The sequence below is a fragment of the Hordeum vulgare genome, chromosome 6H (assembly GCF_904849725.1).
Source record: "Hordeum vulgare subsp. vulgare chromosome 6H, MorexV3_pseudomolecules_assembly, whole genome shotgun sequence".
Classification (NCBI taxonomy): Eukaryota; Viridiplantae; Streptophyta; class Magnoliopsida; order Poales; family Poaceae; genus Hordeum; species Hordeum vulgare.
The window spans coordinates 510,106,218-510,128,209 of NC_058523.1; positions in this window are offsets into that span (position 1 = coordinate 510,106,218).

Consider the following 21,992-nt stretch of genomic DNA (forward strand, 5'->3'; position numbering starts at 1 on the left):
GAGGTGCCGTCCGTTCGGCACTAGATCGTGGGACTGATCGCGGGACGGTTCGCGGGGCGGATTGAGGGACGTGAGGACCTTCCACTACATCAACCGCGTTCACTACAAGGGTACGTAGATCGAATATCCCCTCTCGTAGATGGACATCACCATGATAGGTCTTCGTGCGCGTAGGAAATTTTTTGTTTCCCAGGCGACGTTCCCCAACAGTGGCATCATGAGCTAGGTTCATGCGTAGATGTCTTCTCGAGTAGAACACAAAAGTTTTTGTGGGCGGTGATGTGCGTTTTTCTGCCCTCCTTAGTCTTTTCTTGATTCCGCGGTATTGTTGGATTGAAGCGGCTTGGACCGACATTACTCGTACGCTTACGAGAGACTGGTTTCATCGCTACGAGTAACCCCGTTGCTCAAAGATGACTGGCAAGTGTCGGTTTCTCCAACTTTAGTTGGATCGGATATGACCGAGGAGGTCCTTGTATAAGGTTAAATAGAAATTCATATATCTCCGTTGTGGTGTTTGCGTAAGTAAGATGCGATCCTACTAGATACCCATGGTCACCACGTAAAACATGCAACAACAAAATTAGAGGACGTCTAACTTGTTTTTGCAGGGTATGCTTGTGATGTGATATGGCCAACGATGTGATGTGATATATTGGATGTATGAGATGATCATGTTGTAATAGTTAATATCGACTTGCACGTCGACGGTACGGCAACCGGCAGGAGCCATAGGGTTGTCTTTAAACTAACATTTGTGCTTGCAGATGCGTTTACTATATTGCTAGGACGTAGCTTTAGTAGTAATAGCATGAGTAGCATGACAACCCCGATGGAGATCATGATGATGCAGATCATGGTGTGACGCCGGTGACAAGAAGATCGTGCCGGTGCTTTGGTGATGGAGATCAAGAAGCACATGATGATGGCCATATCATGTCACTTATGAATTGCATGTGATGTTAATCCATTATGCACCTTATCTTGCTTAGAACGACGGTAGCATTATGAGGTGATCTCTCACTAAAATTTCAAGACGAAATTGTGTTCTCCCCGACTGTGCACCGTTGCGACAATTCTTTGTTTCGAGACACCACGTGATGATCGGGTGTGATAGACTCAACGTGCACATACAACGGGTGCAAAACAGTTGCACACGCGGAACACTCGGGTTAAGCTTGACGAGCCTAGCATGTGCAGACATGGCCTCGGAACACATGAGACCAAAAGGTCGAGCATGAATCGTATAGTTGATATGATTAGCATAGAGATGCTTACCACTGAAACTATTCTCGACTCACGTGATGATCGGACTTGAGATAGTGGATTTGGATCATGTACCACTCAAATGACTAGAGAGATGTACTTTTTGAGTGGGAGTTCTTAAGTAATATGATTAATTGAACTAATTGTCATGAACATAGTCTAATGGTCTTTGCGAATTACGATGTAGCTTGCGCTATAGCTCTACTGTTTTTATATGTTCCTAGAGAAAATTTAGTTGAAAGTTGATAGTAGCAAACTTTGCAGACTAAGTCTGTAAAACTGAGGATTATCCTCGTTGCTGCGCAGAAGGCTTATGTCCTTAATGCACCACTCAGTGTGCTGCACCTCGAGCGTCGTCTGTGGATGCTGTGAACATCCGACATACACGTTTCTGATGACTACACGATAGTTCAGTGCAAAATACTTAATGGCTTAGAAGCAAGGCGCCGAAAACGTTTTGAAACGTCACGGAACATAAGTGATGTTCTAAAGAGATGAAATTGTGATTTCATGCTTGTGCCCTTGTTAAGAGGTACGAGACCTCCAACAAGATTCTTTGTCCACAAAGTAAAGGAGAAAAGCTCAATCGTTGAGCGTGTGCTCAGATTGTCTGAGTACGACAATCGCTTGAATCAAGTGGGAGTTAATCTTCCAGATAAGATGGTGATGGTTCTCCAAAGTCACTGCCACCAAGCTGTGAGAGCTTCGTGATGAACTATAACATATCAAGGATAGATACAATGATCCTTGAGCGATTCGCAATGTTTGACACTGCGAAAGTAGAAATCAAGAAGGAGCATCAATAGTTGATGGTTAGTAAAACCACTAAGTTTCAAGAAAGGCAAGGGCTAGAAGAGATACCTCGTGAAACGGCAAAACAGTTGCTGCACTAATGAAGAGACCCAAGATTAAACCCAAACCTGAGACTAAGTGCTTCTGTAATGAGGGGAACAGTCACTGAGGCGGAGCAACTCTAGATACTTGGTAGATAAGAAGGCTGGCAAAAGTCGAAAGAAGTATATTTGATATACATGATGTTGATGTGTACTTTACTAGTACTCCTAGTAGCATGAGGGTATTAGATACCGGTTCATTTGCTAAGTGATTAGTAACACGAAATGATAGCTACGGCATAAACGGAGACTAGCTAAAGGCGAGGTGATGATACGTGTTGGAAGTGTTTCCAAGATTGATATGATCAAAACGTCGCACGCTCCCTCTACCATCGGGATTGGTGTTAAACCGAAATAATTGTTATTTGGTGCTTGCGTTAAGCATGAACATGATTGGATTGTGTTTATTGCAATACGATTATTCATTTAAAGAGAATAATGGTTACTCTATTTGCTTGAATAATCACCTTCAATAGTTTATTGAATCTCGATCGTAGTGTTACACGTGTTCGCGATATTGGTGCCAAAAGATGCGACGTAATGATGATAATACCACTTACTTGTGGCACTGCCGCTTGAGTCATGTTGGTATAAATTGCATGAAGAGGCTCCATGCTGATGGATCTTTATACTCACTTGATTTTGAATCACTAGTGACATGCAAATCATGCCACATGAGCAAGGCCTTGTTTTCATTGAGATGAAACAAGATAGTAACTTGTTGGAAGTGATACATTTTGATGTATGCAGTCCAATGGGTGCTGAGGCACGCAGTGGATATCATTATGTTCTTACTTCAATGACGATTTGAGCAGATACAAGAGTATTTACTTAATGAATCACAAGTCTGAAATATTGAAAAGTTCAATTCCGTTTCAGAGTGAAGTTCGTCGTAACAAGAGGATAAACTGTCTATGATATGATCATAGAAATGAATATCTGAGTTACGAGTTTTGGTACGCAGTTAAGACAATGTGGAAATTGTTTCGCAGTTCATACCACCTGGAACATCATAGTGTGATGATGTGTCTGAACGTCATAGCCACGCACTATTTGGTATGGTGCATGCTATGATGACTCTTATCGAATTACCACTATCGTTTATGGGTTATGCATTAGAGACAACCGCATTCACTTTAAATAGGGCACCGCGTATTTCCGTTGAGATGACACAGTATAGACTGAGATTTAGAGAAATCTAAACTGTCGTTTCTTGAAAGTTTGGGGCTTCGACACTTATGTGAAAAAGTTTCAGTCTGATAAGCTCGAACCCAAAGCGGATAAATGCATCTTCATAGGATATCCAAAACAGTTGGGTACATCTCCTATCTCAGATCCGAAAGCAAAGTGTTTGTTTCTAGAAACAGATCCTTTCTCGAGGAAAGGTTTCTCTCGAAATAATTGAGTGGGAGGGTGGTAGAAATTGATGAGGTTATTGAACCATCACTTCAACCAGTGTGTAGCAGGGCGCAGGAAGTTGTTCCTGTGGCGCCTACATCAATTGAAGTGAAAGCTGATGATGGTGATCATCGAGCATCGGATCAAGTTACTACAAACCTCGTAGGTTGACAAGGTCGCATACTACTGCAGAGTGGTACGGTAACCCTGTCTTGGAGGTCATGTTGGTGAGCAACAGTGAACCTACGAGTTATGAAGAAGGAAATGGTGGGCCCGGATTCCGACAAATGGCTGGAGGCCATGAAATCCGAGAGAGGATCCATGTATGAAAACAAAGTGCAGACTTTGGAAGAACTATTTGATGGTAGTAAGACTATGGAGTAAAGATGGATCTTTAAAAGGAAGACAGACGATGATGGTGATAAGTCACTATTAAGAAAAGCTCGACTTGTCGCAAAGATGTTTCCGACAAGATCAAACAGTTGACTATGATGAGACTTTCTCACTCGTAGTGATGCTAAAAGTCTGTCAGAATTATGTTAGTAGTTGCTGCATTATTTATGAAATATTGCACATAGGATGTCAAAACATTGTTTCCTCGACGGTTTCCTTGAGCAAACATTGTATGTGATACAACCAGGAGGTTTTGTCGATCCTAAAGATACTAGCAAGTATGCAAGCTCCAGCGATCCTTCAATGGACTGGTGCAAGCATCTCGGAGTTGGAATATACACTTTGATGAGATGATCAAAGATTTTGGGTTTGTACAAGGTTTATGAGAAACTTGTATTTCCAAAGAAGTGAGTGGGAGCACTATAGAATTTTTGATAAGTATATGTGGTTGACATATTGTTGATTAGAAGTAATGTAGAATTTCTGTAAAGCATACAAAGTTGTTTGAAAGGAGTTTTCAAAGGAGTACCTGGATTGCGCTACTTGAACGTTGAGCATCAAAGATCTATGGGGATAGATCGAAAGCGCTTAATAGAAGTTTCAACAAGATGCATGCCTTGACAAGTTTTTGAAGGAGTTCAAAATAGATCAGCGAAGAAGGAGTTCTTGGTTGCGTTGTGAGGTGTGAATTTGAGTAAGACTCAAAACCCGACCCCGGCAGAATAAAGAGAATAGATGAAGGTCGTCTTCTATGCCTTAGCTGTAGACTCTAAAGTATGCCATGCTGAGTACCGCACCTGATGTGTGCCTTGCAGCAAGTCTGTTAAGAGGTACAAAGAGTGATCCAGGATTGAATCACCCATCAGCGGTCAAAGTTATCCTTAGTAACTAAATAGACTAAGGATTTTTTCTCGATTATGGAGGTGGTTAAAGAGTTCGTCGTAAAGGGTTACGTCGATGCAAGCTTTGTCACTAATCCGAATAACTATGAGTAGTGAAACGGATTCGTATAGTAGAGTAGATATTTGGAGCATTTCCGAATAGCACGTAGTAGCAGCATCTATAAGATGACATAAAGATTTGTAAAGAACGCACGGATCTGAAAGTTTCAGAACCATTGACTAAAACCTCTCTCACGAGCAAGACGTGATCAGACCCCATAACTATATGGGTGTTAGATTCGTTGAAATCACATGGTGATGTGAACTAGATTATTGACTCTAGTGCAAGTGGGCGACTGTTGGAAATATGCCCTAGAGGCAATAATAAATTAGTTATTATTATATTTCTTAGTTCATGGTAATCATTTATTATCCATGCTATAATTGTATTGATTGGAAACACAGTGCATGTGTGGATACATAGACAAAACACTGTCCCTAGTAAGCCTCTAGTTGACTAGCTCGTTGATCAAACATGGTCAAGGTTTCCTGATCATAGACAAGTGTTGTCACTTGATAACGGGATCACATCATTAGGAGAATCATGTGATGGACTAGACCCAAACTAATAGATGTAGCATGTTGATCGTGTCATTTTGTTGCTACTGTTTTCTGCGTGTCAAGTATTTGTTCCTATGACCATGAGATCATATAACTCACTGACACCGGAGGAATGCTTTGTGTGTATCAAACATCGCAACGTAACTGGGTGACTATAAAGATGCTCTACAGGTATCTCCGAAGGTGTTCATTGAGTTAGTATGGATCGAGACTGGGATTTGTCACTCCGTGTGACGGAGAGGTATCTCGGGGCCCACTCGGTAATACAACATCACACACAAGCCTTGCAAGCAATGTGACTTAGTGTAAGTTGCGGGATCTTGTATTACGGAACGAGTAAAGAGACTTGCCGGTAAACGAGATTGAAATAGGTATGCGGATACTGACGATCGAATCTCGGGAAAGTAACATAACGAAGGACAAAGGGAATGACATACGGGATTATATGAATCCTTGGCACTGAGGTTCAGACGATAAGATCTTCGTAGAATATGTGGGATTCAATATGGGCATCCAGGTCCCGCTATTGGATATTGACCGAGGAGTCACTCGGGTCATGTCTACATAGTTCTCGAACCCGCAGGGTCTGCACACTTAAGGTTCGTTGTTGTTTTATGCGTATTTGAGTTATATGGTTGGTTACCGAATGTTGTTCGGAGTCCCGGATGAGATCACGGACGTCACGAGGGTTTCCAGAATGGTCCGGAAACAAAGATTGATATATAGGATGACCTCATTTGATTACCGGAAGGTTTTCGGAGTTACCGGGAATGTACCGGGAATGACGAATGGGTTCCGGGTGTTCACCGGGGGGGGGGGGCAACCCACCCCGGGCAAGCCCATAGGCCTTGGGGGTGGCGCACCAGCCCTTAGTGGGCTGGTGGGACAGCCCAATAAGGCCCTATGCGCCATAGGAAGAAAATCAAAGAGAAAAAAAAGGAGGAGGTGGAAAAAATGGGAAGGACTCCTCCTTCCAAACCTAGTTGGATTCGGTTTGGAAGGGGAGGACTCCCCCCCTTGGCTCGGCCGACCCCCTTGAGGGTCCTTGGACCCCAAGGCAAGACTCCCCCTCTTCCCCCTATATATACGGAGGTTTTAGGGCTGATTTGAGACAACTTTGCCACGGCAGCTCGACCACATATCTCCACGGTTTTACCTCTAGATCGCGTTTCTGCGGAGCTCGGGCGGAGCCCTGCTGAGATTAGATCTCCACCAACCTTCGGAGCGCCGTCACGCTGCCGGAGAACTCAACTACCTCTCCATCTCTCTTGCTGGATCAAGAAGGCCGAGATCATTGTCGAGTTGTACGTGTGCTGAACGCGGAGGTGCCGTCCGTTCGACACTAGATCGTGGGACTGATCGCGGGACAGTTCGCGGGGCGGATCGAGGGACGTGAGGACGTTCCACTACATCAACCGCGTTCACTAACGCTTCTGCTGTGCGATCTACAAGGGTACGTAGATCGAATATCCCTCTCGTAGACGGACATCACCATGATAGGTCTTCGTGCGCGTAGGAAATTTTTTGTTTCCCATGCGACGTTCCCCAACATGATGTAGAGGGATAAACTCAAACCAATGATGAAAACCCCCATCTTCTTACCCTTGATGGCAACAACATGATGCGTGCCTCGCTACCCCTTCTGTCACTCGGTGAGATCACCACACGGTATGAACCCAAAACCAAGCACTTCTCCAATTGCAAGAATCATAGATCTAGTTGGCCAAACAAAACCCACATCTCGAAGAGAATTACAAGGATATGAAATCATGCATAAGAGAGATCAGAAGAAACTCAAATAAGATTCATAGATAATCTGATCATAAATCCACAATTTATCGGATCACGACAAACACACCGCAAAAGAAGATTACATCGGATAGATCTCCATGAAGATCATGGAGAACTTTGTATTGAAGATCCAAGAGAGAGAAGAAGCCATCTAGCTACTAGCTGTGGACCCGTAGGTCTATGGTGAACTACTCACGCATCATGGGAGAGGTCATGGTGTTGATGAAGAAGCCCTGTGTATCGGAATCCCCCCTCCGGCAGGGCACCAAAACGTGCCCCAGATGGGATCTTCCGGCGGCGAAAAAGTACTTTCGATGATCTCCTCATTATTTCTGGGATTTTAGGGAATATATAGGCGGAAAACCTAGGGCAGAGGTGGCCCATGGAGACCACAAGCCTAGGAGGCGCGGGCCCCCTTGGACGAGGCTAGGGGGCTTGTGGGGTCCCTGCAGGCCCCCTGCCCTGATTCTCAAGCTTCCCGATCTTTTTTTGTTTCGGAAAAAATCTTTTTGGCAGTTTCGTTCCGTTTGGACTCCGTTCAAAATCCTCCTCTCAGAGGGGTCAAAAACATGGAAAAACAGGAAATGACACTTGGCACTGTGTTAATAAGTTAGTCCCAAAAAATATATAAAAGGCATACAAAACATTCAAAGTTTGACAAGATAATAGCATGAAACCATCAAAAATTGTAGATACATTGGAGACGTATCAAGCATCCCCAAGCTTAACTCCTGATCGTCCTCGAGTAGGGAAGTGATAAAGAATGAATTTTTGATGTGGAATGCTACCTAGCATAGTTGTCCTTTGCAACTTCTTTCATGTGACATGAGTGTTCAAAACAATAGTTTGCTATTGACATGAAAACAATAATACTTCAAGCAAACTAGCAAGGTAATCATGAACTTTCAAAATAACAAGGCCAAGGAAAGTTATCCCTACAAAATCATATAGTCTGGCTATGCTCCATCATCCTCACACAACTAATGTAAGTCATGCACAACCCCAATATTGGCCAAGTAATAGTTTTGGCACTCTTACTTTCTCAAACTTTTTATAACCATCACTGAATACATGAGCGTGAGCCATGGATATGGCCCTATAGGTGGAATAGAGTGTGGTGGTGGTTGTGAGACAAAAAGGAGAAGATGGTCACATTGACTCGGCATATCAAAAGGCTATGGAGATGCCCATTAATAGATATCAATGTGAATGAGTAGGGATTGCCATACAAAGGATGCACTAGAGCTATAAGTATGTGAAAGCTCAAAAGGAGAACTAGTGGGTTTGCATCCAACTTGCTTGCTCACGAAGACCTATGGCAATTTTGAGGAAGCCCATCATTGGAATATACAAGCCAAGTTATATAATGAAGATTCCCACTAGCATATGGTGGTGACGAAACGAGAGACTCTCAATCATGAAGAACATGGTGCTATTATGAAGCCCAAGTGTGGAAAAAGATAGTAGCATTGTCCCTTCTCTCTTTTTCTCTTTTTTTTATTTGGGCTCTTAGGCCTCTTTTTTTCTCTTTTTTATTTTTATTTGTTGGCTCTTTGGCCTCTCTTTTTTCCTCACATGGGACAATGCTCTAATAATGATGATCATCACACTTTTATTTACTCACAGCTCAAAGCTTAGAACGATGATGACTCTATAGGAAATGCCTCAGGCAGTGTACCGGGATGTGCAACGATCTAGCTTGGCGTATGACGTTGAAACATCTCGCTAGCTATCTTAATATCATGCAATGGCAATATGGGAGTGACGACACAAGTCATGAGACGGAACGGTGGGAGTTGCATGACAATATATCTCGGAATGGCTATGAAAATGCCATAGTAGGTAGGTATGGTGGCTGTTTTGAGGAAGGCATATGGTGGGTTTGTGTACCGGCGAGAATTGCGCGGCACTAGAGAGGCTAGCAATGGTGGAAGGTGAAAGTGCATCTATACCATGGACTCACATTAGTCATGAAGAACTCACATACTTGTTGCGAACGTTTTTATTAGTAATCAAAACAAAGTGCTAAACGCATACTCCGAGGGGAAGGGTTGTAAGGTGTTAACCATCACGCGATCCCGACCTCAACACAGAGGATGGCAATCAATAGATCAATTATGCTCCGACTTCCTAACATAGCGGTTCAGCATACGTGCATGCTACGGGAATCACTAACTTCAACACAATTATTTCTAGATTCACAACACCCTACTAACATAACTCCTAATATTACCAAATCCACGTCTCAAAACTAATTGAGAGGAATCAAGACTTCTCTTTCTACTCAATGCACATGAAGATGGAGGTTTTTATATCCTCTTTGGGTACCTATCACATTTGGAACTACTTTCATAGCATAAGCCAACTACCAAGTCACGCACCGCCGTGCTCTAAAAGATCTAAGTGAAGCACATAGAGCAAAATTATCTAGCTCAAAAGATATTAGTGAAGCACCATGAGCATTCTAGCAAAATCACGATGAGTGCATGTCTCTCTCTAAAGGTGTGCAGCAAGGATGATTGTGACACAACAAAAATAAAAGACTCCTACGATACAAGACGCTCCAAGCAAAACACATATCATGTGGTGAATAAAAATATAGCTCCAAGTAATGTTACCGATGGATTGAAGACGAAAGAGGGGATTCCTTCCCGGGGCATCCCCAAGCTTAGGCTTTTTGGTGTCCTTGAATTTGGCTTCGGATGCCTTGGGCATATCCAAGCTTGAGCTCTTTCCAATCCTTATCTCTTTGTCCATGAGAACATCACCCAAAACTTGAAAACTTCACAACACAAAACTTCAACAGAAACTCGTGATAACATTAGCACAAGAAAACGAACTACCACCACTTTAGGTATTGTAGCAATCTTGATTTCTATTTATATTGCTGTTGGCTAGTGTATCCTCACTTTTCCATGGCTAGTACCCCCCGATACTAACCATAGTTTCATCAAAACAAGCAACCAACTCAACAAAAATAGAATTTGTCAAAAACACACCAGTCTGTAGCAAGCTGTATACTTTGCATACTTCTGGTACCTCAAAAATTCTGAAATATTACGACTGCCTTGGCAAAAGGCATATCAACCAGCACAAAAAAGAATCAACTCAAAAGCTCTTTCTGAATAAAAATTAAAAATCATCTCGTGAGCGAAAAGTTTCTGTCTTTTTCCAGCAGGATCAAACAACCATCACCAAGACTAGTCATAAAGGTTTTGCTTGGCTCAAACACAAAAAGAAACACAAAAAACACAATCATAACAGAATTATGATGGTGTGGACGCCAAAAAACAGAAATAAAAAGAAATCAATTCATTGGGTTGCCTCCCAACAAGCGCTATTGTTTAACGCCCTTAGCTAGGTTTGAAAAAAGAAATAAATTCTTCTTGCTATTTCTCAGACAACAGCGCCAAAAATTGACACGTTGACGGAGACTTGCTTGCGTCGGTTTTTCCCTTGAAGAGGAAAGGGTGATGCAGGACAGGAGTAGTAAGTATTTCCCTCAGTTTGAGAACCAAGGTATGAATCCAGTAGGAGAATCTCGTCAAGTCCAGAGTACCTGCACAAACACAAAGAGCTTGCACCCAACGCTATAAAGGGGTTGTCAATCCCTTCAAGATTGATTGCAAAGTGAGATCTGAAGGCGGAAAGTGCAACAAAGAAAAAGTGTAAGGCTGAAAATATGGTGTGGAGTAGACCCGGGGGCCATAGTGTTCACTAGAGGCTTCTCTCAAAATAGCAAATATCACGGTGGGTAAACAAATTACTGTCGAGCAATTGATAGAACCGCGCAAAGTCATGACGATATCTAAGGCAATGATCATACATATAGGAATCACGTCCGAGACAAGTAGACCGATACTTTCTGCATCTACTACTATTACTCCACACATCGACCGCTATCCAGCATGCATCTAGTGTATTGACTTCATGACGAACAGAGTAACGCCTTAAGCAAGATGACATGATGTAGAGGGATAAACTCAAACCAGTGATGAAAACCCCATCTATTTACCCTTGATGGCAACAACACGATGCGTGCCTCGCTACCCCTTCTGTCACTGGGTGAGGTCACCGCACGGTATGAACCCAAAACCAAGCACTTCTCCCATTGCAAGAATCATAGATCTAGTTGGCAAAACAAAACCCACAACTGAAAGAGAATTACAAGGATATGAAATCATGCATAAGAGAGATCAGAAGAAACTCAAATAAGATTCATAGATAATCTGATCATAAATCCACAATTCATCGGATCTCAACAAGCACACCGCAAAATAAGATTACATCGGATAGATCTCCATGAAGATCATGGAGAACTTTGTATTGAAGATCCAAGAGAGAGAAGTAGCCATCTAGCTACTAGCTATGGACCCGTAGGTCTATGGTGAACTACTCACGCATCATCGGAGAGGTCATGGTGTTGATGAAGAAGCCCTCCGTATCCGAATCCCCCTCTGGCAGGGCACCAGAACGTGCCCCAGATGGGATCTTGCGGCGACAGAAGCTTGCGGCGGCGGAAAAGTACTTTCGATGATCTCCTCATTTTTTCTGGGATTTTAGGGAATTTATAGGCGGAAAACCTAGGGCAGAGGTGTCCTAGGGAGCCCACAAGCCTGGGAGGCGCGACCTCCCTGGCCACGGCTAGGGGGCTTGTGGGGTCCCTGCAGGCCCCCTGCCCTGATTCTCAGGCTTCGTTTCGGAAAAACAGGAACTCGCACTTGGCACTGAGTTAATAAGTTAGTCCCAAAAATATATAAAAGGCATACAAAACATCCAAAGTTTGAAAAGATAATAGCATGAAACCATCAAAAATTATAGATACGTTGGAGACGTATCAAGAACCAAGGTTATTGAACCAATAGGATAACCACACAAATTTCCATCTTCAACACCTACACACAAAAGAGCACACACTTGCACCCAGCGCGGGCAAGAGGGTTGTCAATCCCCTTGAACTCGTTACTTGCAAGCGATAAGTAGTGATAGATAGATAATATACATATAAAACAAAATAACATAAATGAAATTGCAGAAATATTTTTTTTGTTTTTGTAATATGATTTGTGAAGACCGAGAGTCATAGTTTTTGCTAGAGGCTTCTCTCTCGAGGAAAGCATACGGTGGGTAAACATATTACTATTAAACAATTGATAGAAAAGAATATATATATATATATATTATATATGTGTGTGTGTGTGTGTGTGTGTTGTGTGTGCGTGTGTGTGCATCATGTCCATAAGAAAGTAGACCAACTCTTGCCAATGGGGTAATGGGCTGATACACGTTCTTGTCCTACTTTATCCGGTAGAAATCTTGGGGTACTCTTTGAACTTCTTTGTGATGAATTAGATATGATGAATCTGAAATTGTTTGATGCATGTGGAATAATTAACCCATGGATACTTGAGGTTACATTGAGTATCTAGGTGACATTAGGGTTGATTGATGTGTATCATAGGTGTTATTCTAGTACGAAATCTAGGGATGTTTGTGTCTTATAGGAATAGCTCAATAGATTGATCGGAAATAATAGCTTTGAGGTGGTTCTACTACCTACAATAATTTTATCGTATGTTCTCTGCTACTTATGAACTTTGGAGTGATTCTTTATTGCACATTGAGGGATGATCATATGATTCTATTATGTTAGCATCGTTGAGAGATTGCACTAGTGAAAGTATGAATCCTAGGCCTTATTTCCAAGCATTTATATAATATTTTTCTCCCTATTTACTACTTGTTACCTTGTTCTTTTTATATTTTAGATTAAAAAACTATATCTACTATCCATACTACACTTGTATCACCATCTCTTCGCCGAACTAGTGCACCTATACAATTTACCATTGTATTGGGTGTGTTGGGGACACATGAGATTTTTGTATTTAATTGCAGGGTGATTTGAGAGAGGCCATTTTCATCCACACCTCCCACGGATTGATAAATCTTAGGTCATCAACTTGAGGGAAAATTGCTACTGTCCTACAAAACTCCGTGCTTGGAGGCCCAACAGAGTCTACAAGCATACAGTTATGTAGTAGATATCACACATTGTCCATCTCGATGAGCACTTCGAGGACGACATTATTCCAAAGCACATGGCTAGTGGGCACTACTCGGTGGCCTACCCATATTAGGCACAATTTCTGGACATGATTCACTCACCTATGGAGCAAATGGTTTGTAAAGCTTGGGTGCATTCAAATGTCAAGTTCTTCCTTCGGCTAGAATCACAAGGTCGGATTTTGACGACCGATAATTGGACAATCATGGGTGGCCAAATTGCGACCTTTCCCCTTGATGCAAGATGGAGCCATAATCGGGGACACACTCCTTCTTCAAGTGTTACTTCACCATCAGGCTTCGAAAATAGGTGACCAACAAGCTAGGTCTTGACCACATGGATTCATCTACACTAGTAGAAAACAAGGCTTTCATCCCAGCTCAATTTACACATTAGTCTCGGTTCCCTTACGAACCGGGACTAATGTTAGCATTAGTCCCGGTTCGAGCGGCAAGGGCGCCGGTCGGGCATCAGTCCCTGTTCAAATGGGACCTTTAGACCCGGTTGGAGACACCAACCGGGACTAAAGGGGTTGGAGGATTTAGTCCCGGTTCGTGTCTCCTTTAGTCCCGGTTCGAGACACGAACCGGGAGTAAAGTGGTTCTGATTTTTTTCATGTTTTTAAATTTGTTTTTTGTTTGTAGTTTGTGTTTTGAATTGCTTAGATCTTTTAGGATATTTTATGTTTTTGAGTGATTCTTTTCGCATTAGATTCAAAATTTTGTCTAGTTTCTGTTTGTGCCATTAGTTTTCAAATTTGCATGGTTTAAATTTGAATTTGTTCAAATTTGCTTCAAACCCAGATTGTGAATAACTTGAGTTTACAAATAGTTTTTAATTTAATTATTTTTGCTCCTAGTCATGTGTTAGATTGTTGTCACAGTAAGATATATTTGGTTATTTTTAGAATAATTGAAATTAGGATTTTAATTAAAACAATACCGTTTTGCTTATATAGTTGTTTTCGTTATTTAATTGTTGTTTCTTATTATTTCTAGTTAGTTCTTTATGTAGATTTTAACATGTTGTAGTATGGTGCATATTGAATGCACAAAAAGTCTGGAGTTGAAATAATTTTTTAAAAATGCCTTTGTAACAGACGAGTTTTCGTCCGAAACCTTGATACTTTGGAGGAGATGGTCCAGTTTGTACATGAAGTGCATCCAGTTTTTGCCGTAACCCTCTCAACTTTGTAGCACATGCTATGTGGGTGAAATGATGATACCATGCCAAGTTTCAACCTTTTCAGAGTTCATTTGTCGGGCTTTTCAATTTCAGTGTCATTTAGCTCAAAAAAATCATTAAATGCATGGAAAATAGCAAATGAAGTTATAAAGGGGTTGAAATTTTAGGATGTGGTTTTCAATGGTGCATATTGAATGAACAAAATGCACAAAAAGTCTTGAGTTGAAATAAGTAAAAAAATGAAATGCCTTTGTAACAGATGGGTTTTCGTGTGAAACCTTGATACTTCGAAGGAGATGGTCCAGTTAGTACACGAAGTGCATCCAGTTTTTCCCGTAACCCTCACAACTTTTTAGCACAAGCTATGTGGGTCAAATGATGATACCATGCCAAGTTTAAACATTTTTAGAGTTCATTTGTAGAGCTTTTCAATTTCAGGGTCATTTGGCTCAAAAAAATCATTAAATGCATGAAAAATAGCAAATGAAGTTAGAAAGGGTTAACTCTGGCTTGGTTAACCTTAGTTGTGATTCTGGCGGGGATGGTGCTAGCACATGTAGTCGATGGTATGATTGGACTCTTGGCTAAAGGGGGGGTTCTGAAATTTTCAAACTCTCTCCCCCCTTGTGGATCGTCTTTTTTAGTTTTGTAGAAAATAAAAAATATGATAAAATCTTCAAAAAATAAAATACTTTTAGATGTAGTTAGGTTTTAGTGCCTAGTTGGTATAGAAATTTTGAAATATGAATTTTGACCGTTTTCGCCAAAAAGGGGGGAAATGGTAAAACGACCATAACTTTTGCATACAACGTCGAAAAATAATAATTCTTTTGTATGGTGTGTTTGTTGGGATCCAATGAATTATGGGTTTATGTTCAAATTATTCATGAAAAGTATTTGAGTCTTCTCTGAGTTTTATGATTCTTATTTTCATGATTATCGTAGCTTCGTAATTCTTTCCGATCTATTGAATTACTTTGGCCAAGTAGTTTGGTATTTCTTCAATGAGAGGGGTGCATTGTAGTGGGTTCAACCCGACGAGTCTCTATTTCCAAGTGAAAGAAGAGGACAAGTTGTGTCTTCGTGTTGTTGCAACTAAGGATAAAATGATGGGTTTTATTCATATTGCTTGAATTTACTTTGTGTACATCATGTCATTGTTCCCCAAGCATTACTCTGTTTGTCATGAACTTAATATGTAGAGATGCAAGCATAGAAGCGCTCTTGAAGTGGGGTAATAGTAGTAGGTGCATGCAGGAGTCGGCCTATTTGCTTATGGACGTGATGCCTATATACACATGATCATTGCCGTGAAAATCACATAACTATATGTTTTTCTATCAATTGCTCAACAATAATTTGTTTACCCACCATATGTTGCTTTCTTGAGATATGCCACTAGAGAACACTATGGCTCCCGAGTCTATTCACTTATACATTCAGAAGACTTATAGTTTCCTAGTTGTTCTTATTTGACTTTTATTTTATTTCTCAAGTTACAATTATCTACACACCTCATTCGCTTGCAAATAACGAGATCAAGGGGATTGATAACCCTCTTGTCCGCGTTGGGTGCAAGTTGTTTGCTCTTTTGTGTGCAGTTGCTGAAGATGGTTGAGGATTGGTATTCCTATTGGTTCCATAAACCTTGGTTTCTTAACTAAGGGAAATACCATATTGTTCTGCAATTACTCGTTTCTCTTGAAGGAAAATCCAACACAGATCACAAGTATCACAACATTTAAGCATACGTGACAAGCAAAACTAGCAAAGGAGTAACAAGCAAAGATAAATATTTTTGTATTTTTTTAAGCAAGAAAAATATAACAACAAATAAAAATAAGAACAAGGAATGATGATTTGTGTGAAGTTACTTAATAGTTGGTGATGATAATTCCCCGGCAACGGTGCCAAAAATCCTTCGTGATACTTGTGATCTACGTTGGGTTTTCCATCAAGCGAATGGGTAATTGTAGCACAATACACGTAAGTATTTCCCTCAGTTAAGAAACCAAGGTTTATCGAACCAATATGAATATCAATCCTCAACCAAAGAGAAAATGTAGATAATTATAGAGAATTGTAAACTGCATAATAAAAGAAAAGACAAGTAAGAACGGCAAGGCAAAGATAAGTTTTGTGAATATATAAGTGAATAGACCCGGGGGCCATAGGGTTCCCTAATGGAATCTCTCATGAAGGCAACATACGATGCGTAAGAAAATTACCGTTGGGCAATGATACGTCTCCAACGTATCTATAATTTTTGATGGTTTCATGCTATTATGTTGTCAAACTTTGGATGTTTTGCTTGCCTTTTATATATTTTTTGGGACTAACTTATTAACTCAGTGCCAAGTGCCAGTTCCTGTTTTTTACATGTTTTTGACCCCTTTCAGAGAAGATTTTGAAATGGAGTCCAAACGGAAGAAAATCCCCGAAAAGATTGTTTTTGGAACGGAAGAAGATCGGGGAGCTTGGGAGCCAAGGCAGGGGAGCCCCAGGGACCCCACAAGCCCCTACCCCGCAGCCAGGGGGCAGCCATCCAGGCTTGTGGGCCCCTTGGACGCCCCTTGCCCTAGGACTTTCGCCTATATATTCCCATAAATTCCAGAAAAAATCAAGAGATCATCGAAAGTACTTTTGCACCGCCGCAAGCTTCTGTCTCCGCAAGATCCCATCTGGGGCACGTTCTGGTGCCCTGCCGGAAGGGGGATTCGGACACGGCGGCCTTCTCCATCAACACCATGACATCTTCGATGATGCGTGAGTAGTTCACCATAGACCTACGGGTCCATAGCTAGTAACTAGATGGCTTCTTCTCTCTCTTGGATCTTCAATACAAAGTTCTCCATGATCTTCATGGAGATCTATCCGATGCAATCTTCTTTTGCAGTGTGTTTGTCGAAATCCGATGAATTGTGGATTTATGATCTGATTATCTATGAATCTTATTTGAGTTTCTTCTGATCTCTCTTATGCATGATTTCATATCTTTGTAATTCTCTTCGAGTTGTGGGTTTTGTTTGGCCAACTAGATCTATGATTCTTGCAATGGGAGAAGTGCTTGGTTTTGGGTTCATACCGTGCGGTGACCTCACCCAGTGACAGAAGGGGTAGCGAGGGACACATCGTGTTGTAGCCATGAAGGGTAAAAAGATGGGGTTTTCATCATTGGTTTGAGATTATACCTCTACATCATGTCATCTTGCTTAAAGCGTTACGCTGTTCGTCATGAATTCAATACACTAGATGCATGCTGGATAGCGGTCGATGTGTGGAGTAATAGTAGTAGATGCAGAAAGTATCGGTCAACTTGTCTCGGACGTGATGCCTATATGTATGATCATTGCCTTAGATATCGTCATGACTTTGCGCGGTTCTATCAATTGCTCGACAGTAATTTGTTCACCGACCATAATACTTGCTATTTTGAGAGAAGCCTCTAGTGAACACTATGGCCCCCAGGGTCTACTCCACACCATATTTTCAGCCTTACACTTTTTACTTCGTTGCACTTTCCGCCTTCAGATCTCACTTTGCAAACAATCTTGAAGGGATTGACAACCCCTTTGAAGCGTTGGGTGCAAGCTTGTTTGTGTTTGCGCAGGTACTCTGGACTTCACGAGACCCTCCTTCTGGATCGATACCTTGGTTCTTAAACTGAGGGAAATACTTACTGCTCTTGTGCTGCATCACCCTTTCCTCTTCAAGGGAAGAACCAACGCAAGCCCAGCCTCTGTCAACGTGTCAATTTCTGGCGTTGTTGTCTGTGGGATAGCAGAAGAATTTCTGGCGCCGTTGCCGGGGAGGAAGATCAAGTCACGAACTCATCCAAGTATGTGTCGCAAATTCATGTCTTGCATTTACTTTGTTTGCCAGTTGCCTCTCGTTTTCCTCTCCCCCACTTCACCAATTTGCCTTTTTCGTTCGCCTTTTCGTTCGCCTTTTTGTTCGCCCTTTTTCTCGCCTGCTCTTTGTTTGCTTGTGTGCTTGCTTGCTTGCTGAAGTCACCATGAACGAAAACACCAAACTTTGTGACTTCTCGAATACTAATAATAATGATTTTATTAGTACTCCGATTGCTCCCGCCACTAGTGCGGAGTCATACGAAATTAATGCCGCTTTGCTGAATCTTGTTATGAAAGTGCAATTCTCTGGCCTTCCGAGTGAAGATGCCGCATCCCATCTCAATACCTTCATTGAGCTTTGCGATATGAAAAAGAAAAAAGATGTGGATAATGGCGTGATTAAATTGAAGCTTTTTCCTTTCTCGTTGCGAGATCGCGCAAAAACTTGGTTTTCCTCTTTTCCCAAAAATAGTATCGTTTCTTGGGATAAGTGCAAAGATGCTTATATATCCAAGTATTTTCCGCCGGCTAAGATCAGCTCTCTCCGTAATGATATCATGAATTTCAAGCAACTTGATCATGAACATGTTGCACAAGCTTGGGAGAGAATGAAATTAATGATTAGAAATTATCCCGCTCATGGCTTGAGTCTTTGGATGATTATTCAAATCTTTTACGCTGGCTTGAATTTCGCTTCTAGAAATATCTTGGACTCCGCCTCAGGTGGAACATTCATGGAAATCACGTTAGGGGAAGCCACAAAGCTCTTAGACAACATCATGACAAACTACTCTCAATGGCACACTGAAAGGTCACCTACTTGTAAGAAGGTGCACGCTATAGAAGAAATTAACTCGTTGAGTGCTAAGATGGATGAGTTAATGAATTTGGTTGCTAGTAGAAGTGCTCCTTTGGATCCTAATGATTTTTTTTATTCTTTGATTGAGAATAGCAACGCTAGCTTGGACGTTAATTTTGTTGGTAGGAATAACTTTGGCAACTCCTACAACAATACTCATGGAAATTACAATAGATTACCCTGTGATCTAGAGAGTAATATCAAAGAGTTCATCAACTCTCAAAAGATTTTCAATGCGTCCATAGAGGGAAAACTACTCAAAATTGACGATTTGGCTAAGAGCGTGGATAGAATTTCTAGTGATGTTGATGCTTTGAAAGTTAGATGTGCTCCTCCCAAAATCAACATGGATGAAACTTTGAAAGCTATGCGTGTTTCCATGATTGAGAGCCAAGAAAGAACCGCCCAAATTCGTGCTAGACATGAATGGCTTAAAAAGGCGTGTTCTCGTGATGAGAATCACGAAGATCTTAAAGTGCTTGGTGTGACTCTCATTGAATCTTTGTTTTCTTGTGTCAAACCTAATGGTTATGGGGCTGAATATGAATCCAATTTGGTTGAAAAGTGCCCCAATGATTCGGAGTAGAAGACGTTAAAAGCATTAAAAGTGGAGTAAAAGACGTTAAAACTTTGAGTAGTAATGAAATTACTACCGTGGATTTCAAGGAATTCAATTATGATAGTTGCTCCTTGATTGAATGCATTTCTTTGGTTGAAGTCTCCACACGCTTATAGCCAAAACAAAGCCTTTACCGATCATATCGTCGAAGCTATGATAAAATATCTTGAAGAGAAACTTGAATTGGAAGTCTCTATCCCTAGAAAGATTCATGATGAGTGGGAACCTACCATCAAAATCAAAATCAAAAACTATGAGTGCAATGCTTTGTGTGATTTGGGTGCTAGTGTTTCTGCGATTCCAAAGTCTTTATGTGATGTTCTGGGTTTTAATGAGATTGAAGAGTGTTCTCTTAATTTGCATCTTGCTGATTCTACGGTCAAGAAACCCATGGGAAGGATCAATGATGTTCTTATATTGCAAATAGGAACTATGTACCCGTGGATTTCATTGTGCTTGACATTGATTGCAATCCTACATGCCCCATTATTCTTGGTAGACCTTTCCTAAGGACTATCGGTGCTATCATCGATATGAAGGAAGGGAATATTAGATTTCAATTTCCTTTAAGGAAGGGAATGGAACACTTTCCTAGAAATAAAATAAGACTGCCTTATGAATCCATGATGAGGGCCACTTATGGTTTGAGCACCAAAGACGATGATACGTGATTCTATCGCTTCTATGCCTAGCTAAGGGCGTTAAACAATAGCGCTTGTTGGGAGGCAACCCAATGAATTTATATTTTTCTTTCTATTTTGTTGCGTCCACACTTTCATAATTCTGTTGTGATTGTGTTTTTTGTGTTTCTTTTTTGTTTGAGCCAAGCAAAACCTTTATGACTAGTCTTGGTAATGGTTGTTTGATCCTGCTGGAAAAAGACAGAAACTTTTCACTCACGAGATGATTTTTAATTTTTATTTAGAAAGAGATTTTGAGTTGATTATTTTTGCTGCTGATTGATATGCTTTTTTCCCAGACCGTCATAATTTTTCAGATGTTTTGAGGTAACAGAAGTATACGAAGTATACAGATTGCTAGAGACTGGTCTGTTTTTGACAGATTCTGTTTTTGTTGAGTTGGTTGCTTGTTTTGATGAAACTATGGTTAGTATCGGGGGGTAATAGCCATGGAAAATTGAGAATACAGTATCCCATCATCAATATAGATGGAATTCAAGTTTTCTACAGTACCAAAAGAAGTGGTAGTTTGTTTTTTGTACTAATGTTATCACAAGTTTCTGTTTAAGTTTTGTGTTGTGAAGTTTTCAAGTTTTGGGTGATGTTCTCATGGACAAAGAGATAAGGAGTGGAAAGATCTTGATTGCACTCTTTGGTGATGGCTAGACGAATGATGATGACAACAAACCTTCTCCTGCAACGGCACCAGAAGAATGCTGCTAGCACTCCCCGGCAATGAAACTAGAAGAATGTTGTTGATGGCCCACCAGCGTGTGGGTTCGCAGCAGTTTTCGAGGGTAGAGTATTCGACCCAAATTTGTTGATAAGCCCGACAGGAGGTGAGAGAATACTCTCGAGTATTAGCAGCTGAATTTGTCAGATTCAACCAGACCTGAAAGATTAGTATCTGCAAGCACAGTAGTAACAACAAAGTAATATGATAACAATGGTGTCAGAATCGATCTGTTGACGGGAGACAATTCCTATTGATTGTATCAATGGCGCCTCCGTTGCCGCGCTGATGGAAGTTGTCAGTTCCCGTCAACGTCCAGTGAACCGAAATTGTAGCAGGTAGCAGCAGTGTAACGAGTAACAACAGTGGCAAGGAACAGCAGTAGTGACAGCACTAGCAAGTAGCAACAGTAGCAAGCGACAGTAATAGCAACAGTAGTAGTAGAGCAAGAGAAGTAACAGCAGTAGCAACAGTAGTAGTAGCAGCAGCAGAGCAAGACAAGTAACAATAGTAGGACAAACTCGTTGGCAATGGGTCGGTGATTTGTTTGGATGATATTCATCATGCAACAACTATAACATGAAGAGATATGTGGCTAGCTCCCGTTCGTCAATGTGATGTAGGCGTGCATTCTGTGTGTCGTCATACGTGCTTAGCTAAAAGAACTTGCATGACATCTATTGTCCATCCCTCCCGTGGCAGCGGGGTCCAAAAGGAAACTACGGGATATTAAGGTTCTCCTTTTAATAAAGAAT